This window comes from Ursus arctos, unplaced genomic scaffold (genome assembly GCF_023065955.2).
Source record: "Ursus arctos isolate Adak ecotype North America unplaced genomic scaffold, UrsArc2.0 scaffold_12, whole genome shotgun sequence".
Taxonomy (NCBI): domain Eukaryota; kingdom Metazoa; phylum Chordata; class Mammalia; order Carnivora; family Ursidae; genus Ursus; species Ursus arctos.
In genome coordinates this window covers 27,662,202-27,678,852 of record NW_026622786.1, presented here as the reverse complement: position 1 = coordinate 27,678,852, position 16,651 = coordinate 27,662,202, and the positions used below count along the sequence as shown (strand labels likewise).

At 39.7% G+C, this 16,651-nt stretch overlaps 1 protein-coding gene and 1 non-coding gene across 3 annotated transcripts in view; one reads left to right on the top strand and one right to left on the bottom strand.

Annotated features, from left to right (window-relative positions):
* The window catches only part of ALG14 (ALG14 UDP-N-acetylglucosaminyltransferase subunit), a 108,858-nt gene that overhangs the window by 44,492 nt on the left and 47,715 nt on the right, over positions 1-16,651 (bottom strand). The window lies entirely within an intron of this gene.
* Positions 6,738-6,841, top strand: LOC113254858 (U6 spliceosomal RNA). The gene has a single exon (XR_003315981.1). It is a non-coding gene; the product is annotated as a U6 spliceosomal RNA (small nuclear RNA).

Genomic DNA, 16,651 nt, shown 5'->3' with positions numbered 1-16,651 from the left:
AGAATGAATACTTTTTTAAGCACCTAAAAAAGTTAGAGAGGAAAACAGATCACTTTCAAAAAAAATATTTTCCAAGGTTAAATTTATTCTTGACAAAATTGGCTATAACTGCCAAAGAGAACATCCGCTTTTGTGACTAAATAATAAAATCTAGAAATTGACAATAGCAATAGCTCTTCTTTTCTTCATTCAAAACAGCTGGTAAGCATCTTCTCTATTATGCTTACTTGGGGGTGCCGGACAGATACAAAGCCAATGATAATGGTTATTAGCATTTCAAGCTTTATCTTAAATACGTTATAAGCACTACATTATCCCCCTTTTACAGATAAGAAAACTGGGGCTTCAAGAGATCAAGGGTTTTGCTCAGGACCACTAACTGCTGAATCATGTGGCATTCAAACTCTAGCCATTGTCTCCAAAGCCTAAGCAATTAACTTAAGGAACTTACTAACTCAAGGAACTCAGTCTGGCAGAGACCATGGGCATGTGGACAAATAAAGTTTAATGCAAGAAATGCCACGACAAAGATATGAACAGAGACGCAGACTGAGTAATCCTGTCTCAGGTATCAGGAGGAGACATTTAAGCCAGGTCTTGATGCATAAGGTGGAGTTTTCTAGATGAAAAAGGTAACACTGCTCTAGGCATAGGAAGCCATATTACCAAAGCATGAAGGCTGGCATGTGTGTGGAGTGCCCAGAGTTCACTGTGTATCTGAAGGGGGGAGAGCTGGAGGGTGGGAAACAAGGCTATTACAATAGCCTGGGTAAAGACATAAAGGGAGGCTGGAGCAGGGGAGATAGAGGCCAGTTAGGAAATGCAGAGGCAAAAAGATCTGGTGACTGGCTGGATGTGTGCCGTGAGGGAGGGGGGTCCATAGTTGCTGGTGTTTTGGGTTGTTGTAAAGACTGACAATGATGGAGCTAAGACAGACTGGGAGTGGGGGTGGAGAAGAGGAAGATGACACCTTAGTTCAGTTTTAGAAAAGCTGAGTTAGAGACACTTGAAGGATATCTGGGTATCCTCTCCACGGCATTCTCAACTTCAACAAACACTGAGTGCCTTTTGTAGCAGGTACTAAGGAGGTTGTAAGAGAACAAAACTGGTGCTTGCCTTCCTGGAGTTTATGCACTGTGTAGTCTGTTTCTTAATGGTGACAATGTATCGGGGAACTAACAGGATCATTCTGGTTGTGACAGTGACGGGGCGGGGGGGATGCTATTTCGCTTAGTGGACAAGCGCCATGGATAGACATTCTGTAATACTTGGGACTGTTTAATATAGCAAAGCACTATCCTGTGTCCCACTGGACATCCATATAGGTGATATTCCATTTATAATTACTTGAGTTTAGAACCTAATTCTCTTTCACATAGACAAAAAATATTTTTTTGCATGTTTCATATATACATTGAATGTTCCCAAATAGAACTACCATGGGAATTGAGCAAAGACTACACTCTGTTTTGTTTGGACCTGAACCAAGAGCTGGCTGTTCACTATTTAGGAAAATTACATCACGAATAGGGGGAGTTAAAAAAGTTCTGGAGATGGGGAGTGGTGACAGTTGTACAACAATGTGAATGCACTTAATGACACAGAATTGTCTACTTAAAAATGGTTAAAATGGTCAGTTTTATGTTTTATTTATATATATATTTAAAGATTTTATTTATTTGAGAGAGAGACAGAACACAAGCAGGGGGAGGGGCAGAGGGAGAGAGAGAGGGAGAAGCAGAGTCCCCACTGAGTGGGGAGCCTGACTCGGGGCTCAATCCCAGGACCCTGAGATCATGACCTGAGCTAAAGTCAGATGCTTAAACGACTGAGCCACCCAGGTTCCCGTTATAGATATTTTAAAATAAAAAAGTTATAAATTAAAAAAAAAAAAAGAAAAAAGATAATTACATGAGAGGCAGCAAAGCCACTCATCGTTTTTGAGTTACCAATACAATGCACCTGCATCAGTCTGCATTATATGGCTGTCCTAGTCATGGTGGCTCCACATTCTAATCTATCTACTTGACTGTGTCTCCTGGTGTGGTCAGGCCTGGAGATACTGTAAAACATGTAATGTGATTGCTAATTACTTTCTTTGTATTTCTCCTTTGTATTACAACTAGGGCATTATATTGCATCTTTGGAATTCTGTGATGCACAGGAGGGTTATATTAACTATGAGTTTCAGTTCAGGAAAGGGAAGGGCATGTTGTAAAATATTCATAATATAAAGGATACATTATTTTGGAAGGGTTGAGAATCACTACTGAAAGATAGACATATATAAATGGAACTAAAATACAAGGCAAATCATGGAAGCACCTCAGAGAGGTAAAACTACAAAGGGAGAACAAGGGAAAGAGATGTTATTGGCTGTGTGGGATCCGGAAAGACCCACGGAGGAAGTATAATGTGAGCAGGCACTGACTGACATCCTCTGTTAGAATAACTCCAGAGATGTGGGGCTTGGGATCTGCCTCCAGTGATGTCCATTCCTTTGGGCATGGCCCTTGGTTTTATCAAGTTCTTTTTGATGTTCTTCCTATATCTTCTCCACAGTGGCCCTTGTTCTGGGAGGCTCCAGTAGGTAGAGAATGATAAATCCCTAGCCTATGTAGTGTCTTTTCCAGAATCTAAAAACTGTGGTCTCTGTAATACTCTGGTTTAATCTTCTCTTCTTCAAGCTAAAATCTCCCTACTTCCTCCAACTGTTTCTCATGTAGCTTGGTTTCATATTCCCTCACCATCTGGGTTATTTTCCTCTGAACATGTTCCAATTTGTCAGTGACCTTTTACAAGTGTGGTGCCTAGAACTAAATGTGATTTCCAGAAACAATAACTATATCTCCTAATATCCCCAAAACAGAAAGTGTTATCACTCCACACAGTGAGATCAGGATGGAGAAGGGAGCAGGGGACGATCTGTCTTAATCATCACTGTACTGTCAATATTGAAATTTTTTGTTTGTTTAAGCAAGTTAAATATGTTTTAATACTTGCACTACAGTTCTGATCTCAGTGCCTTTTTCCCCCTAGTTTGTTTTTGTTGTGAGGATTAAAGGAAAATGTGGGTCTGGTTAATAGACACTAACAATTATTTTTGTTTGCTAATAGTGTGTGCTTACTGACATCCTACAGTCATTTCTTGTCTGAAGACATTTTTCTCTTAACAGACTGGGCCCTGCCCATGGCCCAAGTGAATCTAACCAAGAATGGCAGGTATACCACCCTTTCTAGGGGCTTGGCCCGTAAGCTGGAGTTAGTATTTCTGCCTTAAGCATGGATCTGATGTGTGTGTGGAAAGCCCCTGTATTCCTGTGTACCCAGTGAACCTCAGCTTGAGCCCCACCATATGGATAATTCCACCTAGGCTCCAGATTTTTCATCCCATTTTGGTCCAAGACTGAAACCCTGCAATAACTTGACTGGCTCTTGCCAACAGGCTGTGTCCTGGGGCTGAAACAGTGCCAGTTCATCTCCCCATTCTAGATGCTAGAGACTCTTGAACCACAGTGACACTGTCCACTGGTCTGAAACTTTGGAAGCCACAGCAGAACTCTACAAAGACATCACTAGGGCATAAATACTAGCTTGCTATCCACCATCAATGCAATGGCCTCAAGTGACTGACCAAGAAAGACGGGACAGATTAGCTTCAAAGGTCTAAGCACTTTATGTCACTTCTACTGGCTGTTCAACTTTCAACATGATTTTGCAGCTGGCCAGACCACCTTGAAGGTAAACTACGAGAGCAGGGACATCTGTCTGTTATTTGATGTATCCTAAACCCTTAGAACAGTGCTCAGCACGTAACAGATGCTCAACAAATATTTGTTTAATGAATTAATGAACTGACCTAATATGGTAGACATCTATCTTTGTTTTGCCCAGCATTCCCTTCTTTTGAAAATTACTTCTTCCCTCTTCCATGTTATTCTTTTTTTTTTTTTTTTTTTTAAGATTTTATTTATTTATTTGACAGAGAGAGAGACAGCCAGCGAGAGAGGGAACACAAGCAGGGGGAGTGGGAGAGGAAGAAGCAGGCTCCCAGCGGAGGAGCCTGATGTGGGGCTCGATCCCAGAATGCCAGGATCATGCCCTGAGCCGAAGGCAGATGCTTAACGAGTGAGCCACCCCGGCGCCCCTCTTCCATGTTATTCTGATGGGGCTCCCAATCATGACATTCAACAAGCTAGCAAACTGTGTGACAAATCTGAAGCTCATTAATCTGCATGTCCCTAGTCCCTGCAGTTAAGCACATATCTGCAGTCTTTACTTCTGGCGAATCTGAGGCATATGTCATGAGGTTGATGAACAGAGATGGTACATTCTGCAGGTAGATCATTCAGAAGCTAAACTTTATATGAATGTTCATCATGAAACCCAAGCCAATAAGTAAACTGAACTTCTGGTCAGAATAAGCTTATGTTTCTAATATTATTGATCTTCATCTAATTAATCACCAGTACCAGAATTTATCTTACTCACATTCAAATAAATCAGAGATAAAACTTTTTCAAATTTCTAATGATAGATGAAATACAATTTTATGTCAGCTTTACTATATTAATGATATTTAAGGTTGCTCAGAAAAAAATCTAATCTGTGAAATATGAAAAAATATATATTGGATTAAAATACTCCAACAAATGGGGGGCAGGAAAGTTATGGTTATTTAAGGCTTTTTAAAAATTGTTGTAAAATATATATAACATAAAATTTACTCTTTTAACCATTTTTAAGTGTACAATTCAGTGGCATTAAGTACATTTACCGTGTTGTGCAACCATCACTACTAACCATTTCCAGAATTTTTTTTATCATACCAAAACAAACAAACAAACAAACAAACAAAAAAACCACCAAAAACCCTCTGTACTCATGAAACAATAACTCCCCTTTCTCCCTCCTCCAGCCCCAGGTAGGCGCTATTCTACTTTCTGTCTCTATGAATTTGCCTATTAGAACTACATAACTGAATTATATTGGAATTATAACTGTAATTATACAATATTTTCCTTTTGTCTGGCTTATGTCATTTAGCACAACGTTTTCAAGGTTTATAGATATTGTAGTATATATTAGAAATTCATTCCCCTTTATGGCTGAATAATAGTCTATTAATGTACCTACCACATTTTGTTATCCATTTACTTGTTGACAGACACTTGGGTTTTTCAGCTTTTGGCTACTGTGCTATGAACACTGGTGTACAAGTATCTGCTTGAGTCCGTGCTTTAAATTATTTTGGGTATACCAGGAGTGAAATTGGGTGGATCATATAGTAATTCTATGTCTGACATTTTGAGGAACCTGTATAAGGCTTTCAAAATGACCTATAAAGTAAAAATGTATTAACTTAAGAACTATATAGACAATAAATTATTCCTCACCTAATCCTTCACGTATCATTACTGGAGACAGAGAGACTGCTGTAGTAAATAGGACAGAAGATACATCATTTCCTTGTAGTAAAGGAGGGAACAGGAATTTCCAAATAACTACAGATTCCCGTGAAAGTAAGACATCACAATAATTGCAGCTGTATGTAAATATCAGGATCTTCACAAACATGAAATAGTCTTTAGAAAACCTAAAATTTTCAATCCTAAATAGTGTAAGAATGAATCCCAGAATGTGATCATACAACTGTAGCCTTTTTTGTGCACAAAACTGATTAGTACCTTTCTAAAGAGTAAAGGTTATGAAAGACAAGGAAAGACTGAAGAAATGTCACAAAGTAGAGGACTAAGGAGCTCTGATAACTAACTGCAATGTAGGATCCTGGGTTGGATCTGGAACAGAAAAAGGACAATGGTGAAAAAAGTGGTAAAATCCAAATAAAGACTGTAATTTAGTTAATAGTAGTGTATTGGTGTTAAAGCTTGGTTGTGATAACTGTACTATGCTTACATAAGGTGCTAACACTAGTGGAAGCTGGATGAATGATATATAGGAATTCTTTACTATTTTTGCAACTTTTGTGTAAATTTTAAATGATTCCAAAATAAAAAGCTATAAACATAGTTTCTGGACTTTAATGGGCATCTGAAATTATTAAGCCAGATAATCAGAAATAGTAATAATAAACTTGAAGTTGTAAGTCTTAACTTCGAATGAGCCTTCAATGTTCATGAAGAAGAAAAAAGACAGTAATTTTGTAGTTAGGGCCTCTAATAACCAATTCTCTCTTGCACCTTCACTGCCATCCTGGCTTTACATTTCTTCCTCCTAGATCCAACCTCCCAATGCTTTTTAACTCTATCTTCTGGAACAGACTTTACATAGGAAGGCTGCTCCAACATTTATATCTTCTTAGATAACCATTCCCTTCAACTGTTGCCAAATTAATGTTTTAATCCAGATTGTTCTCTGAGTTTTAACAGCATGGCCACTGGCATGCTGGATGTCCCCACTTCCAAAAGCAGCTGAAATTCAGCATGTATCTAAAGCTAAACCTTCGTTTCACTCATTTACCCAAGTCAGAAACATAGGACTCAGCCTAGACTTGTCCTCAATCATCCCCATTCCTGCTCCTAAGCAGTGTCTTGGTCTCTGTTGTAGTACATATCTTCCATTCACTAAAGTATAAAGTTGAAATCCAGCCATCTTTATCATTGATACACACAGTGAAGTTGTATCCAAAAAAGCCAAAAGAGATTGTGGAAAGTAGTACTGGGAAATTCAGAGCATTTTCAATGTTGAAAATGTGTTTTTTTTCCTTAAAAGAGAAAGTGCTCGCTTTAACAGCACCTATGCCAGAACTGGAATGATACAGAGATTAGTATAGCCCCTGTGCAAGGATGACATGGAAATTCATGAAGTATACCATATTTTTAAGAAATTATACCAATTCTCTGCAATCTTTCAGAGGACAGAAGTAGAAGGACTACTTCCTTTTTTTTTTTTTAAAGATTTTATTTATTTATTTGACAGAGATAGAGACAGCCAGCGAAAGAGGGAACACAAGCAGGGGGAGTGGGAGAGGAAGAAGCAGGCTCATAGCAGAGGAGCTTGATGTGGGGCTCGATCCCATAATGCCGGGATCACGTCCGGAGCCGAAGGCAGACGCTTAACCGCTGTGCCACCCAGGCGCCCCAGAAGGACTACTTCCTAACTCATTCTATGATACCAGAATTACCCTAATACTAAAACCAAAGACATAACAAGAAAAGAAAACTACAGACCAATATCTCTCATGAAGATAGATGCAAAAGTCCTCAATGAAATATTAGCAAATCAAATCTAACAACGTTGAAAAATGACAATACACCATAATTGAGTGGGATATATCCCATGCATGCAAAGCTGTCTAACATTCGAAAACCAAATGATGTAATGTATCATATTAACAGGCTAAAGAAGAAATATCACATGATCATATCAATAGATGGAGAAAAAGCATTTGACAAAATCCAACACCCATTCGTGATAAAAGCTCTTGGTAAAGTAGGGATAAGAACTTCCTCAATTTGGTAAAAAATATCTACAGAAAACCTACAGTTAGCATACTTAATGGTGAGAAACTAGAAGTCTTCCCACTAAAATCAGGAACAAGGCAAGGTTGTCCCCTTTCATTACTCCATTTCAGCACTGTACTAGAAGTCCTAGCCAATGTAATAAGATAAGGAAGTAAAAGGTGTACTGATTAAGAGAGAAGAAATAAAACTGTCTTTGCAGATGGCATGATCATCTATGTATAATATCTGAAAAGAACTGACCAAAAAAATTCCTAGAATAAGTGATCATAGCAAGGTTACAGAATATAAGGTAAATATACAAAAGTCAATCACTTTCCTATTGAACTGACATTTGAAATTAAAAACACATTACCATTTATATCAGCACCCAAACAATGAAATTCTTAGGTATAAATCTAACAAAATATGTACAGAACTGTCTATATGAAGAAAACTACAAAACTCTGATGAACAAAGTCAAAGGAGAACTAAATAAATGGAGAGATATTCCATGTTCATGGATAGGAAAACTTGATATGGTCAAGATGTCAATTCTTCCCAATCTGATCTACAGATTCAAAGAAATCCCAGTCAAAATCCCAGAAAATTATTTTATGGATATCAACAAATCAATTTTAAAGTTTAAATATAGAAGCAAAAGATACAGAATAGCCATCACAATCTTGAAGAAGAACAAAGCTGGAAGCCTAACACTACCCAACTTCAAGATTTACTATAAAACTATAGTAATCAAGACAGTGTGGTATTGGTGAAAGAAGAGACACATAGATTAAAAGAACAGATCAGAGAGCCAGAAATATAGCCACATAAACAGGGTCAACTGATATCTGACAAAAGAGCAAAGGCAACACAATGGAGCAAAGACAGTCTTTTCAACAACTGGATATCCACATACAAAAAAAAAGAATCTTGATACAGATCTTACACCCTTCATAATAACTAACTCAAAATGTATTATAGACCTAAATGTAAAATGCAAAACTATGAAATTCCTAGAAGATAACATAGGAGAAAATCTAGGTGACCTTGGGTTTGTTGGTGACTTTTTAGAGAGAACAACAAAGGTATGATCTATGAAAGAAAAAACTGATAAGCAGGACTTCAATAAAATAAAAAATTTCTGTTCTTCAAAAGACATTGTCAAGAGAATGAAAAGAGAAGCCAGAGACTGGGAAAAAATATTTACAAAAAACGTATCTGGTAAAAAACTGGGGGCCAAAAATATACAAAAAACTTTTAAAACTCAACAATACGAAAATGAACAAACCAATGAAGAAATGGACCAGTGGTGCCTGGGTGGTGCAGTTGGTTAAGCATCTGACTCTTGGTTTCAGCTCAGGTCATGATCTCGGGGTCCTGGGATCAAGCCCCACTTCAGGCTCCATGCTCAGTAGAGTCTGCTTGAGATTCTCTCTCCCTCTTTCTCTGCCCCTCCTGCTAGTGCTGTCCACCTTCCCATAAATAAATATTTTTTTTTAAAGAAGAAATGGACCAAAGATCTTAACAGACACTTCATCAAAGAAGACAGATAGATGGCAAATAAGCATATGAAAAGATGCTCCACATCATATGTCATTTGGGAAATGCAAATAAGACAACCCATAAAAATGGGTACATACGGACTAAGTATAAATAAGCAGAGCACAGCATATGTTTAAGGCAGTGAAACTATCCTGTATGACATTAAAATGCTGGATACGTGTCATTATACATTTGTCAAAACCTACAGAATGTACAACACCACGAGTGAAAGATAATGTAAACTCTGGACTGTGGGTGATAATGATGTATCAGTGTAGGTTCATCAGTTGTAACAAACGTACCATTCTGGTGGGGGACACTGATAATGAGAGAAGCTATGCCTGTGCGGGGGCAGAGGGTACAAAGGAAATTTCTGGGGCTTCCTGCTGAATTTTGCTATAAACCTAAAACTGCTCTAAAAAATGAAGTCTATTAAAAACATGAGAGAAAGAAACAAGCTAGTATACTGGTATTTCTATTAGCTATCTATTAGCTAAGGTAGCCACTAGCCACTCATTTGTATATTATGGATTTGGAAAATAAAACGAGGATGAGTTAGTTCTCTTTGCTATTCTAAGTTCTACAAAGAAAAGGAAGTTCTTGCTGACTGGAAGCAAAAAAAATATCAGAATATCATTCCATATTTAGTGAAAAGTTGTACAAATTTGGAAGATAGAACTCAAATTCCAACAGGGCCTAGCAGAAATAAAAACAAAGTTCTTCATTAAATAAACAAAGTAACTGAATAAAGTCAGACGAATTGTTTTGATCATATATTTAGAATACTGTGTGCTGATCTGGCCACACTATGATCAGAAAACCCACTCAGAAAAGAATGAGGGATGGTGCGGGCATCTAAATTAGCCTAGAAACTTACAGATCCCAATTACTTCCATATAAAACAGGATTAAGATTCTCTATCATTCCTTATCATTGAAATTCAAAAACTAAATCTGATTGTTTCAGTCTTCACTTTCAAAGAATAAAAGTGATAAAAAGTAAAAATAATGAAAACATTTAACCCAACTTATTTTAATTATTGTTTCATCATATGAACTTTCATGTAAACATGATTTGGATCTTTTGGTGAATGTCACAGTAATCCCAAATCTCTAGTTTAGGGAAATACCATCAAACTCAATCAGAAGTGGAGTTGGAACTAAACTTTTATGAACTATTTTATAGTCATTTTCTCTTATTAGAGTAAGCTACCATGTTAGTGTAGGAGAGAGCTCAGTAAGATTTTGTTGCTCATTAAGTAATAATTAGTTCTCCATATTTGTTACTAAGACATACAAATGCCAGATTTGGTGGTCCCCGAGGGTGTGTTGGCAGTGTTAGGGGAAGTTCTGCGGTATCTCTAGTCAGGCAATATTCTATAAGTTAGTCACATACTGTATCATCATATACTGGGTTCCCCTCCTGAGAACATCTATGTTCCAGGGCCAACTAGGCCTGTTCCAAGCTGCACTGCTTTGATGGAATTTCCTAGTACATCACTTTAGAACCAAGAATCAAAGACTCTTGGGACACCTGGGTGGCTCAGTTGGTTAAGCGTCTGCCTTTGGCTCAGATCATGATCCCAGGGTTCTGGGATCGAGCCCCGCATCAGGATCTCTGCTTAGCGGGGAGCCTGTTTCTCCCTCTCCCGCTCCCCTTGCTTGTGCTCACTCTCTCTCTTTCTCTCCGTCAAATAAATACATAAAACCTTAAAAAAAAAAAAAAAAGAAAAAGAATCAAAGACTCCTAAAGCTGGAAGGAAACTTAAAGATCAAAAATGATATCACAGGAAAAGTATCATCTGGTAAGATATTGTTCAACCCTTTCTTGTGTCTGCACTGTTGATTAAACAACAAAACAAATTTAAGCAAACAATCCAGAAGAATCTTTCCCTTTCATTACAAGTATTAGGGTTGCTATACGTGTACTATAGAATTGTCTCATTTTTCCAGTGTAGGATAAATAGCAGGCCGTATTTGAACTTGACCCCAACTCTTGTTTACTTACAATTTATTCTAACCCTTCATTTCTTTTGATGAAAGTAATTTTCCTGTGCTTTATAATAAAAACACAGAAACCAGAACCTGGATGTTTACAGTGTTTTGCCAACAAATAAAGCAAACAATCCCCCAAATCTGAACTGGCTATGCAGACAAAAGAAATCAAATAATGACTTCAGAGTTCCAAAACTAATTTAGTGCTCTAATGAGGGCTAGACTCCAACTTGGATACTTAACTTTTTTCAGGTCCCTAGTGAGATAAATGTTTTACCATATATTTTTAGCCAGGAGTTATTTTTATTTTAATAGCATTGCTTTTAAATAACTTTTCCTTAAAAAAACAAAACAAAACAAAAAAACAAAAATACCCTCCAGCACTTTTAACTTTATGAATCTCTGAATTATGTGATTCAATTATGAACCCATGGTTAGTTTACTTTACCCAACTTTTATCATTTTGTGTTTAGAATCATTCTCAGAAATCCAAATTAGCTAATTACTGAACAAGTTCTAATTACTCCCCAGAGACTGTGGGAGCCTGGACTTTGCGGATTGTTCACTGTTTGGCTGCGAAACAGGCTTCCACTTGTGGTGCCCGATCCGCTATTGATTTAAAAACTGACCTAAAGGGCTATTTGTTCTGGGTTTTTTGAAGCACATTTGCTGCTCCTGCCTCTGAAATCATTCTGACAGACATCCTGAACCTCATGCCATAGTCTTCACTATGTAGTCTGTGCAGCTGGGAATAATGGAATAACGGCTCATTAACCTGCTCTCACCTCCAAAAGATGGCCTGGGATTTAAAACACCTCTAAATAATCACACTGGTGTTTCTGGCTTGAACCTTGAGGCAAATCAGTTCAGTTCCCAGTCCACATGATTCCTCCTTCGTAGCCTTGGACTTGGGGCCATGCCTGTCTCCTAAATTCTTTTTTCTTTTTTTTAAAGATTTATTTATTTGTTTATTTGAGAGAGAGAGCACACGCAAGCGAGCAGGGAGAGGGCAGAGGGAGAGGGAGATGTGGGAAGCAGACACCCCACTGAGTAGGGAGCCCAAAGCGGAGCTCAATCCCACGACCCATGAGATCATGATCTGAGCAGAATCCAAGAGTTGGATGTTTAACCAACTTGGCCACCCAGGTGCCCCCATCTCCTAGATTCTATACTCCTCTTTACATAAATGCCATCCATGTTTCATAGTCATCTCCACCATCCACGGTGCCCAGCTCACAGCAGTTATTCAATGAAACATAGTAACAAATTTGTGAATAATTTATTTACAAATAATTATAACCATCTGTAAATAATAACAACTTTATAAAATAAGTAACGAATTCAGAAATAAATGATTTCAAAGGATAGACATTCAGATTATAATCAGTAGAATCCTGGATATCTAGGTCTTGTCATCTAAGGAAATGGCAACAGAAAGCAATTCGACGTTGATGGCTGCAGATTCTCTTAAAGAATAAAAAATGATTCAGTGAATAACATTTTCCTTAGGAATCAAGTGGGCATTTTGGCAGAATGGCAGTGAAGGAAGACCTGAGTTCCTAAGGCTTGGTTATGTTTCCTAATCCTTTTCAATCTGAAGGGAGCTGAGCACAGTTTTAAACTTGCCATGGCACTCTTAGAGGAGGGGAGGTCCAAGTTCCTGTGCTCTCTGACAAGGAGGAGGACATGGCACACCTGGCTAGTAGGGAAGGAGGGAGTCCCAGTAATAAAGATGAACCAGGAAGCAGTTCAAGGGGTCCCTGAACTCCATTCACCTACAGTGGGATCAAGAGGGACAAGAGGGTGGTAGTTAAGGAGGAGATACTTAGCTGACCAAGGAGGAAGATAATGCAGTGTTCTGGTGGGAGCTGGGATCAGGAGCTGCCAATTTCCGTCATGGTGTGTTCCAGTTCCCTACAAGGCAGTTACTAATCAGAAACCTCGCTAAGCTCCTGACACATTGCTAAACTCCGTACTGGATAACGGTAAAGCCAGAAGACTTAGTTTTTCGACCTTAAAGTGCTCATAATCTCATCTGGGGAAGGAGAAAAGTAATGGAGCTAAGATGACTAGAGAAAAATTAAATGTTAACTTAGAAGCTGAAGAGGAGTTCACAGAAGGGAAAGATCTAGATGGAGTGATAGTGCAAAGCAAAGCTCAGAAGAAGCTTCTAGAAAATGAGGAAATGAGTTACGTAACTGAGAATCAGGCCCATGCCGATGAGCTCTTCCTTGAGGGGGGCAGATTCAGAGGGATGCCCTTGAACAGTGGCCGCAGGAGAAAGCTGAGATTCATTGGTAAATCCTGACAGGCTGCTTTTGGAAGGGCTGGAGACTGTGATGAAAATACAACAAGAGAGCCAAAAAAGAAAGAACAGAGGAGCAAATAATCCTTGGTTGTTTTCATGCCTGAAGGGGCTCACCGTGGCATGAAAATCAACATGAAAACAGTTAGGCATACCACATCATCCAAGCTGGGCACTGTGCAGACATTCCTTGGCTTAAATTTAAAAACATTAACTCTTTGTTAGCTTCTCAATTTTGGGAAGAGAATACTTAACCTAGTGACAAAGGGGACAGAGGAAGACCTAGGAACCTACCACGGAGGCCCCTTGTGGGCATCCTTAGTTTTGTTCACATAGACCATCAAGTAGACACTATGGTCCCTGTTCTACGGATGAAGAAAAGCAAGTTTATGGAGATTAAACAGCTCACTTAAGTTTGCCCAAATATCAGAATGGCAGACCTAGATTCTGAACCCCAGTATGCGTGTTGCCCAAGCCCATTTCCTCTGTTCTAGGTTAAGAGTATATACTTGGTTACCCTTAGAGGGAAGAGAAATCTGTTTCATTTGTAGTGTGACACAGAGCTGAGCCTGGAGCTGGGAGTCAGAACTGGTTTTTTTGTTCATGCTTTGCTATTAGTCCTAGGACTCTGGATAATGCATCCCCCCTCTTGACTCTATTATCTAAGTTTTCTTTTTCTTTTTTTTTTTTATAAGATTTTATTTATTTATTCGACAGAGATAGAGACAGCCAGCGAGAGAGGGAACACAAGCAGGGGGAGTGGGAGAGGAAGAAGCAGGCTCACAGTGGAGGAGCCTGATGTGGGGCTCGATCCCATAACGCCGGGATCACGCCCTGAGCCAAAGGCAGACGCTTAACCGCTGTGCCACCCAGGCGCCCCCTATTATCTAAGTTTTAAAAAGAAGTGGGGGGGGGGGCACCTGGGTGGCGGGGGGCACCTGGGTGGCTCAGCTGGTTGAGCGTCCAACTGTTGATTTTGGCTCAGGTCATGATCTCGGGGTCAGAAGATCAAGTCCCGTATCAGGCTCCCTGCTGAGTGTGGAGCCTGCTTGGGGTTCTCTCTCTCCCTCTTGCTCCACCCTCCTGCCCCCCTTCTCTCTCTCTCTAAAAAATATTTAAAAATTAAAAACAAAGTGTGTGAGATTAAATTATTGCTAAGGTATTATCTGTTTATGGTTCAAAGTGTACAAGTGGATTCCCCACCAGGGGATGACTTACTGGACTGAGGAAGGAGAATATGAGGATCTACATTCATCTTTGTATCTAGAGATCCACAGAGATAATAATAAGTAATCTAGTAAATATTAACCATCCTGCCACATCAGCAGTGGCGGCTCTAGGACTTGAAACAGGAAGGGCTCAGGGATAGCAGGTCTGCCCTGCTACTGCGCACAATAAGCCTACTGTCTTCACTTACATGGACCGCATCTAGTCCTCCATGATGCGTATGAGACCGACAAGGCCCCCCTTCCCACTGCTACCACCCATTAAGGTCCTCAGGAAAAAGTGCGAAGGCTGGACACAAACGTGGTCCCCTCATGGAACCCACCTCAGTGAATCGGAGGTAAGACCAGAGAGAGCATGTATCCTGGATGGGGACGTCACTACTCAGCTCTGGCTAATATCCTCCCCTCCAATTTTTCCAAAAGAGCCAGAAATGTGTTTTTTTTGTGAAATACACTGATCAACTAAGTGGTTCAAATACTGACCAACTAACTATATGAATAAGACGACACATGTTTGTATCCACATGTGGCCCAAGGAACATCAGTCTGCTTCAGAATTAGCTGATTAAAAAAGAAAAGTTAGGAGGCTTAAGGAGTGCTTGTCTTAGAAATAAAAAAAGAGCTCACTGAAATAGACAAAGAAAAGGCACCAGAAAGAACTTATCCAATTTATATTTGAATGAAGTCCACCAATAATCCATAAACTCTTACACATCTAACTCCCATAATGCTTATAAATTTAAAAAAATTTTTTTTAAAGTAACCTCTACCTCCAACATGGGCCTTGAACTCATGAACCCGAGACTGAGAGTCATATGCTCTACCGCCTGAGCCAGCCAGGCGCCGCCCCCCTCAATAATGCTTATATTTTTTGTCAACACCTATCTGCTTCCTATAGCCAACAGCAAGAAAGCCCTTACAACAAAGGTGAGTGTGCTGGGTCCAGGGACAGAAAAAATGGAGAGAATTGTCAAAAATTAAAACTGAGTTCTATTTCTCAAGAGACCCGAGGGAAAAGAATAGTTCCTGCAGTAGAAGCTGATCAAAGCAGCTGCCCAAGAGTAGAGGTTAAGAGGCCAAACCCCAGGGTCTTCGTAAAGAAAGCGAAGTGGGAGAGGATATCAAGGGGAAGATGAGAACTGTGGCTTCACCGTGATCCCAACGGGAGGTCGGGAGTGTGAATGAGGGAAAGGAAGAAAGACAGAACGGTCAAAGTATGAAAAGAGACAGAAAAGAGAAGGCTATTTGGTAGGGCAGGAGGGAGGCGCGCAACCGAGCTTTTGGACGCATGTATGTGCTAAGAGGTGTTCCTTAAGTGAACCACAAGGAACCCCAGACAAACCCTAAGAGCTAAGTCACCACCCTAATTTTAAGGGCTTCCACTCCATCTATGACCCTCTGAGGTGCCAGTGGTGCAAGGAACGTTAAGTCATTCTGGCAGGAGGCGAGCAGGAGTTAGTGGTTTTGAATGGTAGGGAAATCACCTTCCTGGCAGAGAGAGGGGCCTGTTTAAAAGCAAGCAGACCTGACATCTGTGCTCCTTCTACTGTTCTTTTTATCATTCCCATCTGATAGGGAGGAGAAGCTAGGCTCAGAGGACTAACTGATTAGCTTCAAGTCACACACCTAATTATTCACAAAGCTGAGAGTAAACCAAACCTCCCGATTCCCAGTACAGTGCTTTTTTCTCCCATACCACAACTAAGGTATGACAAATGGATGCAGACCAGAGAAAACAATAATATGGAAATTTAAAGAAAAAATGTAACACAAATAGGGGGAGTTCTTGATGAAACCTATTTAAAAAAAAATGGGGAACTCTTCTTGTGTGACCTGAAGATTGGCAGCTGGCCACATAGAGGCCCTGCCCAGTTCCCATAGAGGGGAGGGAACGCCACACCTCCACGGACTCTCAGTGCCCATCCCACCCCAATTCCGCCAATTCCGTCTTCCTTCGACAGGGAGCAGTGAGGACTTTTTTCTTTCCATGTGACTTCACAGAGGTGAATCATGGCTTCTTGAAAAGCTGAAACAGGGAAGTTGGCTTAGGAATAGTAAAACAGCACCAGATCCAGTCCCCTGAGCTCTGGGCGCTGCCTCCACTAACAAGACTTATCTACA